Below are 13,812 nucleotides of genomic sequence, written 5' to 3'. Positions count from 1 at the left end.
ATGGTTATCTCAACTTGTATTGCTTTGTGTACTCCTAAGGCAAATGTAACAGAGGGAAAAGTTACAGAGATAACTATTTCTGGATGGGTTTTTTGCCTTCAGTTTGAAACCACATTGTAATCAGCAGCAGCAGCTTTTCTGCTCTGTCAGGGTTAGAATACAGCGGCCTCAGTAGCTCAAGATGACCTTGCTAGTGGACTGGAGAAACATGAGTGCAGCTGAAACCCAAGGAATGTGAAGCAAAGAGAGGGCATGGTGCAGCAAAGGGATGAGGGGGCCTAACTGTGCCTACTGCACTCACCCCCAGTGTGTACAGCAGATGATGAGGGAAGGTTTTGACTTGAAGCACTGATTCTACCAATGGGAGAACCTAACAGCAAATTTGGTTTTACTCCACGGATGGAAGGACAATGAACTTAGGTCTAGTTCAGAGCTCTAATTTCAGTTTAAATTAAGATCAACAAAGGATTAACTAGGAAAATCTGCAATTCTTCTCAGGCGAAACAAGAAATATTCTTTCCAACAATGAAGTTAGCACCTTGCAACAGGTAGTTTTTAAAATGGAGAAGTTGACAGAACTTTAGAAGCACCTACGTTCAATCCTAAATAAATCTGTAGGAAACATTTCCACTACCACTCACTTTTTTCAGCCAACTCTCTACAGTTAGTTCAATTAATCTTGTCAGTATGAAGGAAAGATCCTGCCTATATCATCACTACATTCAAAACTCTGGCAAACAAAACCATCGCATAGTCAAATCTCTAAATGTGTGCAACTGTAACACTGATGAGTTCAACAAAGTTCTTGGGGGTCACATGTCCATTTCTTCCACCAGTATTTATCCTGTAGAAGCAAGAATGGGTTGGGGATGCTAAGAAATTACCACAGTGCTGATAAACAGAAAATCATCATATACAAACCTCATTCTTCTCCCATTGCTGAAGATACCAGAGAGTGTTTCCATATTTTTGTGGCCACTCAAAGTGAGGTCTAAATGTGGCACTTGAAGTGAGATATGTTTCAAAATCCAGAGCATGCTGTAGAGCTCAGAAACAGCCAACAAAGAACTGCAGATCTATCTTCCTACTAATAATCTAAGGAATTACTTCTGGCTCTAACCTACAATGCATATTATGCTGTTTTCCTTTCCCCTCCCCCAGAATTTGCTATTACAACATTTGTATCAGGTAGCAAGGAGCTATACACACAAAAGAAGGAGAAAGCTCAGAGATGCATTTGAGTGTTTTTTTCACAAGAAGAAAAATACTTATTTTGAGAATTGTATCACACAATCCAATTTGCTTGAAAAATGAATCACCTTACCTTGGTGTAAGATTTCTGAACTCCTGCTAAGGCTGTCTGGCCCGTTAGGAGGTCTTCACCTTCAGCAGAGGTCTCCACATCAAGGCAGATCTCTTCACCCTGGAACTCCCAGAGGCTCCCTGCAGCAATGCCTGGAGACACAGCAACAGGGAAGGCATTTAGCTTCATCATCAAAGCCACAGTTTTAGAATGGATAAGAGAACAGTGTCCTTAAAGCTGCATCTTTGTTTCAACACTGTAAATTTCCAAAATTAGAACCCTACATCTTCTTTTGGAGACTTAAAGGTTGCAAAGAGGTGTTTAGCAATACTGGACAAGCATTCAGCTATAGATGGTCTCTAGCCTTTATACTGCCAGTCCCAACAGCATCATCTCCAAGCTCCGAAATTTAACAGGTGACCTACAGGTATCAATTCTGAATTTTTCTCATGTCATTACTTTCCCCCACACTGAAACTGCTCAGAGACATGCAAGGGAAATGCTCAGGGCAAAGAGCACAAGTGTGACACAACATCTTCTTAAGGGACTCATCTAGTCCTGTGCCCCTGCAGGCAAGAAACACCACCTAGCTTCCCTGCAGATCACCTCCACCCAGCTGACAAAGCAGTCCTTGTTAAAAGTCCACTCCAAAACACTGTCTTATGCTCAGAAAAAATAAAAATCCTTACATTCCACCCATCAGAAGGATAATGACATAGCTTTCCTGAAATGAATGTGTTTCACCACTGCTTTTTACATGCAAAACAACCACACAGAATTTGGTAGTTTACTAGCTGTGACCTAAATCCCTGTTTATATTCTTTTTCTCAAAATGCCACCTGAGGTAAGACCAACTCTAATCACACAGAGTACATGAGATTTCTGTGGCTTGGTTTTATTTGACAGTATGTGGTCCAGCACCCTTACTGGCACAAGCAGATGGCACAGCAGCTTCCTTTAAGCTAACAATTCTGAGTGGCTTCAAATTACTTTAATTTTCTAATCAGCTATTCACTCTAGAAATATGACTGCAGTCAAGTAACAGACCATGAGATGAAACACAGGCCTCCTTTAGCAAAAACCTCAAAAATACATGCAGAAACAGTTTAAGCACAAATTCAAGAAAATCCTTTTTGGTCTAATACTGTTAACAAACCAAACAGGCAGAAATGTTAGTCAGATATCAATTACTTTTTATTTACTCACTGTCCTGCTTTTTTTTTTGGGGGTCTAGACATCAAATCTGACTGAGTTTGGGTCTTGACAATAGTACACTTAAGATAAGAGTTTGTTTGTGTTGAGTGGGTTGACAAAGTCTCATCTTGGGAGATTGCCTTTGAAACAGTTGTGCAACAGAAACAAGTTAACAATGGGGGGATTTCAGACAGATTGGTATCTACATGTAAATACTTAACATAAAGAGAAGGATGAAGGCATAAACATATTCAGAGTGACACAGCATTACAACTACACAACTATTAAAAGCCTGCTGTAGTAGTGTTATTATGGTATTTGGTAAAAGATAAAAAAACTGAAAACATGGCAAGAAAAAAAATGTTTTGCAACCTTGCCTTGTTTAGTACAACAAAGCACAACAACAGATAATCAGCCAGAAACACACCCCTGTACTATTACAAATTATTCTGATATCCAAATTTTAGCAGCAATTTTGATTTTAAGCAGCAATTCTGAATGATGGTCATTTCAGTCTAAAAACCAAAGCAACTGTGTAAGCAAAAGGATCCCTGTAAGTTCATACTTGACAAGTCAAAGGGAAAAAGGTGAACATGGTCATTACCTGCAGCTAGTAAATCTGTTCCAGCCATGCTGCTTGGCCAATAGCCTGAGCAAATTCAAGTACAAACACTTCTATTTCAAAGTTGAGTGACAAATTTTAACAGCTATTAACTGGTCAGGATAGAAGACATCTCCAAAATCCCCAGAAGACTGCGAGATGTACTGCTTAGAATCAAACACTTGTGACAGAATACTATAGGGAAAAAAAGGTTGTGACTTTTTGTGCAGGTAAATATTCAGCTTCACAAATTCCTTCCCTTCTGCCTCTTGAAATTAGAGTTCCTTCTGTTTTGCTTCTCCACTAAATTGCTGGTTTAGAATCTGCAAAAAATATGGTCCCAAATTTATATCTGGTGATAGCAATATTACCAGTCTCATAAGGGAAATAAATAGCACTGAATTGAATATATTCATGTTTAAAAATGAAAGTATGGTATTGAATGTGTGTGTATGCATCTGCACAAACATATTTATATTAAATATCTGAGCAGTTATCAGTCAGCTTTTCTAAAGTGCTCAGAACTGCGCTTTAAAAATATTTTTATGGACCTGTTTGGTATTTATAGACTACATCCTGAGTTTCAGCCTCTATCCAACAAACTGGAGCCTTTTATGACACGTGTAGTTTCCTGCTTGGCTGTCCAGTATCAACAAATCTTTAGGCTTTTTTTTCTGAAGGGCTTTTCATCCTCAACTGCTATGTTCTTCCTCTCTTGCTAAGTATAAAATCAAAGTTTTAATACTTACAAAAATATACATCTCATGGAAGAGAAGCCACATGTAATTTAGACGGATTCGCAAATGAATGAATGAATGGCACTCTTATTCTAATAATCCCAAAGGCATCAATCTAAACCTTCAAGCCTGACTCAAGTCTACCATGAGGTTTCCATAATCCAGACTGAAGTCTTTAAAAATGTAGGATTTCCTTAGAAAGAAATAAGCTGACATGGAAGCTTAGCAGCATATGATTAAGCATTTGATAACTTGGTGCTTTGATAAGGCGTTACCCTAACCTCTGGCACGGGGAGAGGCGTAAGTCGGGAAACTGAAACTGGAGGAATCCAGCTACTCAAAAAAGTAAGACATACTTTCTGTGTCAAAAAAAAAAAAAAAAAAAAAAAAGATATGAATGCTTTCTGCAGCCAAACCTGTGTGAGAGAATAAAGTTATTTAACAAAGCAGAAGAGGTGGGGAAAACCTCAGCTTTAATATGTAATTAGAAACAAGGGACTATCCAGCAATGTGTATTGTTGAAAACTATTCAACCTCTTTAATGCAGACCCTACGTTCTCCCAGGCAGCAGATACAGACTCATGATTCTAATATCTCTATAATTTTCAAGTAAAAATCTCACATCAAGCATAAATTAAAAGGTATTTTCAATTTAGAAAATACAATTTTCAGAAACATTAGTGGAGTTTTGTTAGAAAGGGTCCACATCCTCTAACTCTGGCAGCTTCTACTCCTGCAGACAGACTTATTTTCATTTACGTCAACAATAAAACTAAGTTGCAATCTGTTCCCATATTCAGCATTAAAGCCCCTGAAAAGATGGAGGAATCAAATTACAGAAAAATTATACAGAAAAATCTCAAGTCAGGCACTTCCCACAATTAATATTAATATACTCATACTTCACACACCACTACTTTAATTATTACTCCATATTACTTTTGTTGGCTAGTAAAAAGTATCTTCAGTACTGAAGGTCTTACTTCTGAGGTGGAAAAACATTCATGTTTTCTGACTTGGTATCCAGTTGTTAAAAGTATTCATCTTAATTCAGATCAAGACTAATAAATTTCATTGCAAAGTAAGACACCTATAAGATACTAAAAGGACCCTTACTCCCTGCAAAGTTTAATGAAAATACTGCTAATTTTCCCAAGCAGGACTTACATCCACTGGACAACTGGAAGGTAGCAACATCTTTCCAAGTTTCAAGGTTTTGCTACCACCATTCTTGCAGCTGTGAGTATTTCACTAGGAGACTCTGGTTCAGCACAGCTATCTAGCCACTGTCAGGGAAAGTTAAAGTACATTTGCAGAAGCACAAAAGTGCACTAATCTCCCAAGTGTTAATTATACTGAAACAAAGCTTCAATTAGAAGCAGATCCCCAAATCCAATGCACTAATACTTTTGTTTTTGAGAAATATATCTGCAAGAAGATACAAAAATACAGATCTGTATTTTACTTTTACTAGTTTTCTGCCATCATTCTCAGCTACTCTCTTTTCTACTCTCCAACACCAAGGGTTTAATTTACAGTTTATATCAGTTATTAGAATATAATAGGAACCAAAAAAAAAAAAAACCAGGTTTACTGGCCAGCCCATTACCTGGTTTTACAGGATAGGATTTGTTTTTCTGAAGTTAAAAAAATAAATGAAAATATGTACAGACATCATGACAGAGCAATGAGAGTGCTTAAGCATCAGTGGGCAGCCTACTAAAGCAGGGCTCCAAAGATGAGCAAAAAGAGATGGTGTGGTTTTTGAGGAGGGAATTGTTGTAGAGTGGAATGAAGGGCAGGCAAATTACAGTACTTGAACAAAGCAGCAGCATGGATGGACCTGATGGGTTTCCATGCTACCACTTTCTTTGTGCACCTGAGGAACAACAGTTAGATGCCAAAGAAACTAATGACAACAAAAAAGAATCAGAATTAGGTCTGCTAAGACAGGTGGCTATCAAGAGGATAAACACAATTCTTATAGAAAACCATTCCTTCAAGAAACTCCATAGAAAAGCAGCAGATGATGGAAAGTACAGGTGGGGACCTGAAAGCACAGTTCAAGGGGTACCATCTAAAACCTGCAACTGGGAATTTATGAACTTTGTTTATATGCTAATGTACCACTTCCTACCCTCTTCAGTCTTTGTGAACATACACCTCTTGCCAAGGGACTTGAAAGAAGAAAGCCTGTAAACTTGTGAATGTTCCTGGGTTTGGTGACAACAGCCAACTAAGAGTTCAAAGAAAGGCTGCAAAAAGAGGAAAATGAGGCACATGATGAAAAACGAGGAGAGGAAAACCAGGCACACAATGAAAAACAAGTATAATGATTCAAGAGTGGGGCTGTGTGAGAAGCAGAAAAGGCCTTGACACTGTCCAAGCTCTGTTTAGGAATAAGAAAAACATCTCTCTATTATCAACGCTGATTTCAGCACAAATCCAAAACATGTCTCCAAACCAGCTACTATGAAGAAAATTTACTCTGTCCCAGCCAAAACCAGCAGAAAGTGGCACCAGAAGATAGGCTTAAAAAGGGGCCTGGTACCATGATTAATTTTAAGTAAATAAGACCAGGAAATTCATTCAAAATAATTGGGTTTCTTAAGTTTTCACTGTGAAAGAGAATAGGAAAATGCCACAGTGCCTTATTACTGCAAACATTACAGAGAACCATAAAATAGGGAATAGAAGCTGAAATTAGACAAAATAAGAGACCTTTTGTAAGAGTTTTTGGTGAATTTTCTATCAGTTAGGAAAAAAGTCAATGAAGATCCTAAAAAGGATATCATTAAAGTCGTTAATTTTAAAATTTTCAAAAAATATTGTACTCTCTGAGACCTCACTGATGATCCAGGGAAGATGTTGGTATACTCTGTCTCAAAGTTATTTCCTAAATATAATGGTTTCTGAATGACAGCCTGAGTATAACCCCACAAATAAGCCAAATTCTGAACTGTGCTGCTTTTCAGTTTGCCATTTAGCTTTATTCATTTTTCATAGTCCCCATGAAATCATAACCACTTTGTCGTTCATAAGATGCAAGCTAAGTAATTGGTTTGACTTTGGAACAAACATTAGAAGCAACCATATGCTATCACCATCTTTGCCTGCTATTTGGAAAAATCTGAAGACAAGACATTGATGCAAATATACATGAGAGCAATTAATTATTTGCAGCTCAAAGGGGAAACACGTATGTTACACTGCCTGCCTGCATTTTAACAAAAAACAAACCTTCTGAAAATCAGCAGCACTTAGTGGGCAGAATTGGAACTCTACTAAGCATAAGAAAAGCATGGAAATATAAGTGAAACTATGCATGAGACAGACTTTAGATCTAACATGGGTAACACCCCTCTCTAGCTTTTAATAGTGATGCCATTATCATCTTAAGAATGATAGTCTGGAATACACAGACACTTTCAAAAGTCTTTGCAACATCAAAGGTACACAAATGTTCCTTAATGACTTCAGATTTGGACTCATGATTGTTTTTGTTGCAAACCCAGCCACAGTAGGAGAAGTAGGATTTTTACACAAACTATAAAACAAATTTGCTGTAGCCTCTAATCTTTCCATCATCTTGGCAGATCTGCATAAAATAAGCTGTGCAAGAGACATGAGAATCCAAACCCTTCCTGGTAGTGAACACCTATATCAGATGTGTTACTTCTCTCTTGGGTGTGACCAAGAACAGTGACCAACATTCAAAGCAATAAAAGTGACACCCAGTTCCATTAAATAATCAGATCAAGGCAGCGTTGAGGTTTTCAACTCACAGTTAGATGCTGAAGCAAAACCTGCCCAAGCAATTTTGCCAGGGAATGATGCCAGGGAATTGCAAGAGTGGTTCTCCAAAGTACCTGAATGACTAGAGGCAGTACGACTCTTCCATCAGGCCTACGGGAAATCAGGAAGAAAGTGCCAAATAGCTACAGAACACCAAGCCATGCACACATTTTGGAAGAGTTTTAGGTCACCTTTGTTTGCTCACTGGCCAACACAACAAGAGCTGAATTCATTATATAAGCTTCAGAACTAGAACAACCGCAATTATTAATAATGAGATAGCTGCAAATGCAGAGGAAGCCCCACCAGCCCATCCCCTAGCCATCCCAAAAAAATTCCCACCAAAAAAACTCAAACAAAACACTTCAGATATGTTAGGCCCAAAAAAATTAGGCACTTCTTAAGAAGTAAGAGACAACTAGCAGGAGGAAACAGCTGAGGTAAAGTCATTGATTTATCAATTCATTACTCATGACTGAAACACAGATGGACATTACAGCCTGTAAAGATGAATTTTCCTCTGGCATGAAAGACTCTCCAGCCTGCATTTCTACATTCAAGTTTCCAAGTAAAGACTTTTCATCAGCAAGTTATTAAAACCCCAAAGCAGCAAGAATTCACTTTAATCTCTACTCTGTCTCTGCTTGAAGATATCCACTTGCTTACCCTGCTTCATATTCAGACTGTCAGTTCTCTCTTCACAACTCAGTACAAGCAGGAAGAATAACTTGATTCCTGATTATTCAACTTTAATTGTTTCTCTTTGGATGTTTTACAGCCGGAGGAGGAAAAGATACAAACAGGTGACCTCAGTTGTGACTTTAAATCAATCAACAAATGAAATGTTAGTAATAAGAGACATGAAACAGACACATTACCCATGATAGGAAATACTAAATCTACAGCTGGACTTCAAAACAAAACCCTACAGTCCACTTTGCTGGGAATCAGAAGATATACAAAGCTTTGACTTGGGGTCAGGCCACTGGGTCAAAAATACAAAGAGGATATAAATCAGACATTATTTCTATAACTTACTTGCCAAAGGACAAGACAGTGAGTACGGAAGTATTTATGAAAACATATCAACACTGAAAAAAAAGCAAGTACAAGGGCGTGCAGATGTCAGCCAGTCACAGATGTGCTGCCTGCTCTAGCAGTCAGACCTAATCCCTGTCCCCTGCCAAGCTGGGGGACTTGGCTCTCACATACAGGTTTTAAAGCAGGACAGTATATAACTGGGGAGTATCCCAGGACCCACACTACTGACCAAGCTGGGGATTCAGGAAGGCTCAAGTAATGGCACCTCAGAGAACACACATTAAAAATTTTCCTAGAAACTACATTAAACCATTACTGTTGCTTATTAAATATACCTAATACTGGACTACAACAAGGTACAAGGAGTTTGTTGCTTCCCTTTGTGACCTGCTCCAATACTACACTATCACCATTGATAGGAACAGTAAAACAGTATCACACTTGCTGGCTATAAGATATTGATGATTTAACTTTAATGAGGCTGTGGAAAGAGTCCTTGCATCATTCCTGGCACACCATGGAAAAGGGATGTCCTACCAAAAGCCTTCCCCCTGGACAACAAGAAGTGGAGCCCATCTCCAGGCCATGGGCTCAGTGTGTAGGATTACTCAGCAGATGGTCACGAAAGCAGGAATTAAGCGTGATGTGCCAGCTCTGCAAAAGCCTACCTTCAGCAGAGGTATTTAATAGCAACATTTCTGTCCTGCACACCACAATTTTGGGAAACAGAGAAGCAAACAGCAATGTAGTTACTGATGCAAGTCCGGCTTAGAGACAGGCCCTTTGAGGCAGTTCTGTACAGAAGGAAAAAATACATAAGATGCCACAATTGATTACTTTTCTTTGTTTAAAGCTAGTTATAAAAAAATTGGTTCTTGCTTATGCAAATTATTACTAACTAGAATTTCAGTGCAATGGCAAAGCATTTCTATACCCCAGAGAAAGCAAATCCAAGACCCTGTTCATCTCCAAGTAGCAGGAAGCTGGCAAACAAGCAAGGGGCAAGCAGCCAAACCAACCACTACTGCTAAGAGCAGCATAAATCAACAGTTTGAATCAGAAGGCTTTATGCTTCCTTTCTGAGGACTCAGCCACTTATTGCATCTTCTAGAAACATTTATCAACCTTGTATCAGGTCACTGTGGAAAAGAATGAAAGGGGCAACAGTTGCAGAGTACCTCCATGGGTTTGAGCTTGATTTTAGAGCCACTCCACTTGTCAAATGTCAAACAGAAGTAAAACTTAAGAGACTACAATCTCATGCTGTTCTGACATAAACAAAACTCAGCATAGCATTAGATGAAAGAGAACTTTGACACTTTTCTTATACTTTAAAAAGATCAAGCAGCCTCATCATGTCACCAGATGTGGGACAAAATGCCATGGACAGCGGCAGGCGTAGTCTTCCTTTGACAAGTCTCACCCTCATTTAGCAGCACTGAGTCCAGGGAAGAAGGAAAGAGCAGAGAGTATTTAAAAAAAAGCCCCAACTTTACAAAATAGAAACAGAATTCACAAAGCAGATAGCTACTTCAAAGCCCCAGTCATAAAGGGAAAGGTGCCTGGGAGCTCACAGCCAGTGAGCCCATGTCATCAGTCCCTAAAGCAAGGATGCTCTTCTACCCCAAAGCCAAACTGAAAGACTGTCCTATCCTCTCACTCATCCTGAAACTACCCAGCAATTCTTTTAAATAATGAGATGGACTGCTAACACTGACCCTGGCTAACCTTTGGAATCTCAAAAGAACCCACAGGTAAGAAAATTATGCTGGTTATTAGGGCAATAAAAAAAATCTCAAAAAAAAGCAATATTTTTCTACATCAAAACAGGTAGTTTTCACTGGAGGCACCCACATATCCCTAAAGATGAGTATTTTGATGATTCCAACAGGCTAATAAAGTGTTGACGTGGCATTCTTCCTTGTGAAAGTTGACAATATGATGTTCCTGCAGAAAATGCTGTGCAAGTTATTTATGAAGACAGGCACCCAAACAAGTACTAAATCCCAAACATACAATTTGAACATTCTGAAGGTCAGTATGAGGCATCTGAGGAGATGCTTGTGCAGCACACAAAATTAATCAAAATCATCAAAAGCACTAAAGACAAAAGGAATGAACTTTAAAAATAAGTCCAACATCTAAAGAGATATCTATCTTAATTTTTATTGCAGTACTATAATTTCTACTCCTACATTCACATAGTGTACAAACATTGCATTTAAATGACCAGTTATGACCAGAGAATCAGAGGAGTTTGCAGTGGAAGAGACCTTCAAAGGCCATGCAGTGCCAGCCCTCTGCAGAGAGCAAAGGCATTTTCAACTAGATCAGATTGCTCAGACATTCAACCCGACCTTGAATGCTTCCAGAGATGGGGCGTCTACCACTGCTCTATGATCATAAAAAGGAGATAAGTTTTCAGAAGCACACTTTCTCAGACCCTGCTGAGAAAGAGTTTCATACGATGAAATTCCAGAAGAATGTGTTTCAATCTGCTTGACACAAAACGAGAATTATTTTATTATATTTTCAAGAAAAAGCAGTGTACTAAAAATCACCATTTGATCACTAACTAAAAAAAAAATAAAATATGTGGGATGTGAACAAAATTTGACTGGTATTCCTAAAATACATTTGATATTATCCTTTTATTTGTTTCATGTTTTTAATGATCCTGATAATCTTTGCTCATTTTACATGCAAATAACCTAACTATGCAAGTTAACTTTTTAATCCAGCAAAATTCAAGTGATTTTCAACACTTAAAGAGTTATTGGGAACAACCTTTCTTTGTATTGACAATACTTGAGCATTTAGACTGCATAGCAATTTAATCAGGATGTTATAATTTGGTTCTGTGTGGGTGTCAACTGACTTGCTTCAAAGTCTGCTTCACATCTAGAGAAGTTATTCACAAAGATGCAATTACAATAATCACATGGGCTGACTACAATGTCTGAGGCTCCAGCACATCTCCCTTTGGGAAGTCAGGACCTGCAACTCCACATATTGAAAGACTTGCCCTGAAAACAGTAAATATATTTCTTGACTTGTTGCACAAACCCAGTTTTGCAGATCCTGTAGCAGCACATAAACAGCTTCCTGTCCAATCTCTCCTGTATCCACAAGATTTGGGCAGGAAAAGGAGAAAGGGAAAGTCAACACAGGAATCCTTAACATGAACATTTTAACTAAAAATTACCTTTTCCCCCTGAAGTCTGCCCTCTTTCATACCACACCAGGCATCAAAACACAAACTGAAGTTCTAAATCCTAATATTTGAATGAACTAAAGCAGAAACAACTTCAAAATGCCAAAACAAAGGGCATCTAAGTTAACCTATTTTTTTTTTGTTTATAGCTTGCAAACAGAATGTTTATGAGAAGACTCTTATCTTGATTTACATAACTTGCAAATTAATGGAAAATTCATTACATTCTCCTGTGTTAGGTATTCCATGATTAATTATCCTAATTTAACTACCTTTGCTTTCAGGTCTACAGTGACACAAAAGATTAAGATAAAATTAAAGGCTTCGTATAATTATTTTCCCCAAGTTTGTTTAAACCTCTAATACAGTAGATTACTCTATCTGTAAGAGCCAAGAATTTGTCTCTTCCTCCAGTTTAAGAGCACGCCTCACAGTGTTTCCAGCTCAGATATGTAATACCAGGCCAAGTCACTGGTGCTGTGCAGCTAAACACACAGGGCAGTAGCTGCTGAGGAAGAGGAAAGCTAGACAAGGCCAAGTGAGAGATTTCATGTTTTAGCATCTCCCAATGAACTACAACAAGAATTGGCAAGCTTCCATGTTCATTTGTTTATTTTGCTGATGGGGATGTATGTTCTCAGGAAAGCAAAGAAATTCAGTCCTGTGGCTCATTCTGTCATATCAATACCATAAGAGCTCTTTTGGGTAGAGTGTGGTCAGACATGGGTCAGGAGGCTGGGAACATGGCACGGAGCTGGACAGCAGGAAAGAGGAACTGCCAAGGGTCCCCAGCCCCAAGCTTGGCCCCACACTGATAAACCCAGAAAGAACAAAGAAGAAAGGCTTCTGTGAGGTCCTGTGATGGTGTGGGATGAAGGGATCTTCCTTCCCCTTCACACAGGGGAAGGAAGATATTGGGGTGCTGGAGCACCCCCAGAGGAGGGCAACAATGCTGGTGAAGGGTCTGGAGCACAAGTCTTATGAGGAGCTGCTGAGGGAGCTGGGGCTGATTATTCTGTAGAAAAGATTGCTCATGGGGGACCCTACTGCTGCCTACATCTACTGAGAAGAGGTTGTAGCCAGGTGGTGGTTGGTCTCTTCTACCAAGTAGCAGGACAAGAGGAAATGGCCTCAAGCTGCATGAAGGAAGGTTTAGATTGGATAACAGAAAAAATTCTTCACCCAAAGAGCTGTCAACCATTCGAACAGTCTGCCCAAAGAAGTGATGGAGTCACCATACCTCTGTGTAGATGTGGTTTAGCGGTGGACTCGGTTGACAGTGGCAGGTTAATGGTTGGACTCAATGACCTTGGAGGTCTTTTCAAAATTAAATGACTTGGTGATTCTCAGGTGAACACCTTAACACCCTGATGGAAAGGAAAATGCTCCCATCCACGTTTGAGAGCAATAGTGCTTCCCCCAGTGAGGAAGCTTGCTAGCCATGGAGGATAATTTTTGAGGAATAAAGCTTTAAGTTATTAATAAGAATGAAATCTCTCGACCCAGATTTTCTCCAGCTTAAAAAAAGAAAGCATATACACACACAACACAGCCTTCCTCTACAAACACAAACATAGTACACTCGTCATACAGCAGAGCACCTCAGATATTTCACAGTGATAACAAAAAAAAGCTTTTTGTGCTCCTCCCTCACCCAGCTTTGTCTTAAGAACATGAATACAGATAATGTTTGATTAAAGCAGAAACCTGAACCCCAAGTTGCATGTATTTACTTTTCAAAAGCGTCTTACAATTTGATTTTCTTCTTGCTTGCTGTGATAATTGATGAAAACTACACAGGGATTAAAATGAGCACAGGTGCGTGTCTACATAGTTCAAAGAGATTTGATCTTGAATGAAAATAATAATAATAATAGAAAAAAGCTTGAGTATTTTTAGGAGTGGATTTAACACAGCCTAACCAAAT

The 13,812-nt window shown here is 38.8% G+C and overlaps 1 protein-coding gene across 5 annotated transcripts in view; it reads right to left on the bottom strand.

Annotated features, from left to right (window-relative positions):
- The window catches only part of FAM110B (family with sequence similarity 110 member B), a 111,175-nt gene that overhangs the window by 79,606 nt on the left and 17,757 nt on the right, over window positions 1-13,812 (bottom strand). For all 5 annotated transcript variants that reach the window (XM_030234969.2, XM_030234966.2, XM_030234975.2 and 2 more), the window contains exon 2: window positions 1,325-1,455. The gene's annotated coding sequence lies outside the window, so the exon portion shown is untranslated. The remainder of the gene's footprint in view (window positions 1-1,324; window positions 1,456-13,812) is intronic.

The sequence above is a fragment of the Serinus canaria genome, chromosome 2 (genome assembly GCF_022539315.1).
Source record: "Serinus canaria isolate serCan28SL12 chromosome 2, serCan2020, whole genome shotgun sequence".
NCBI classification, from domain to species: Eukaryota; Metazoa; Chordata; class Aves; order Passeriformes; family Fringillidae; genus Serinus; species Serinus canaria.
This window is presented reverse-complemented; position numbering and strand designations above follow the sequence as displayed.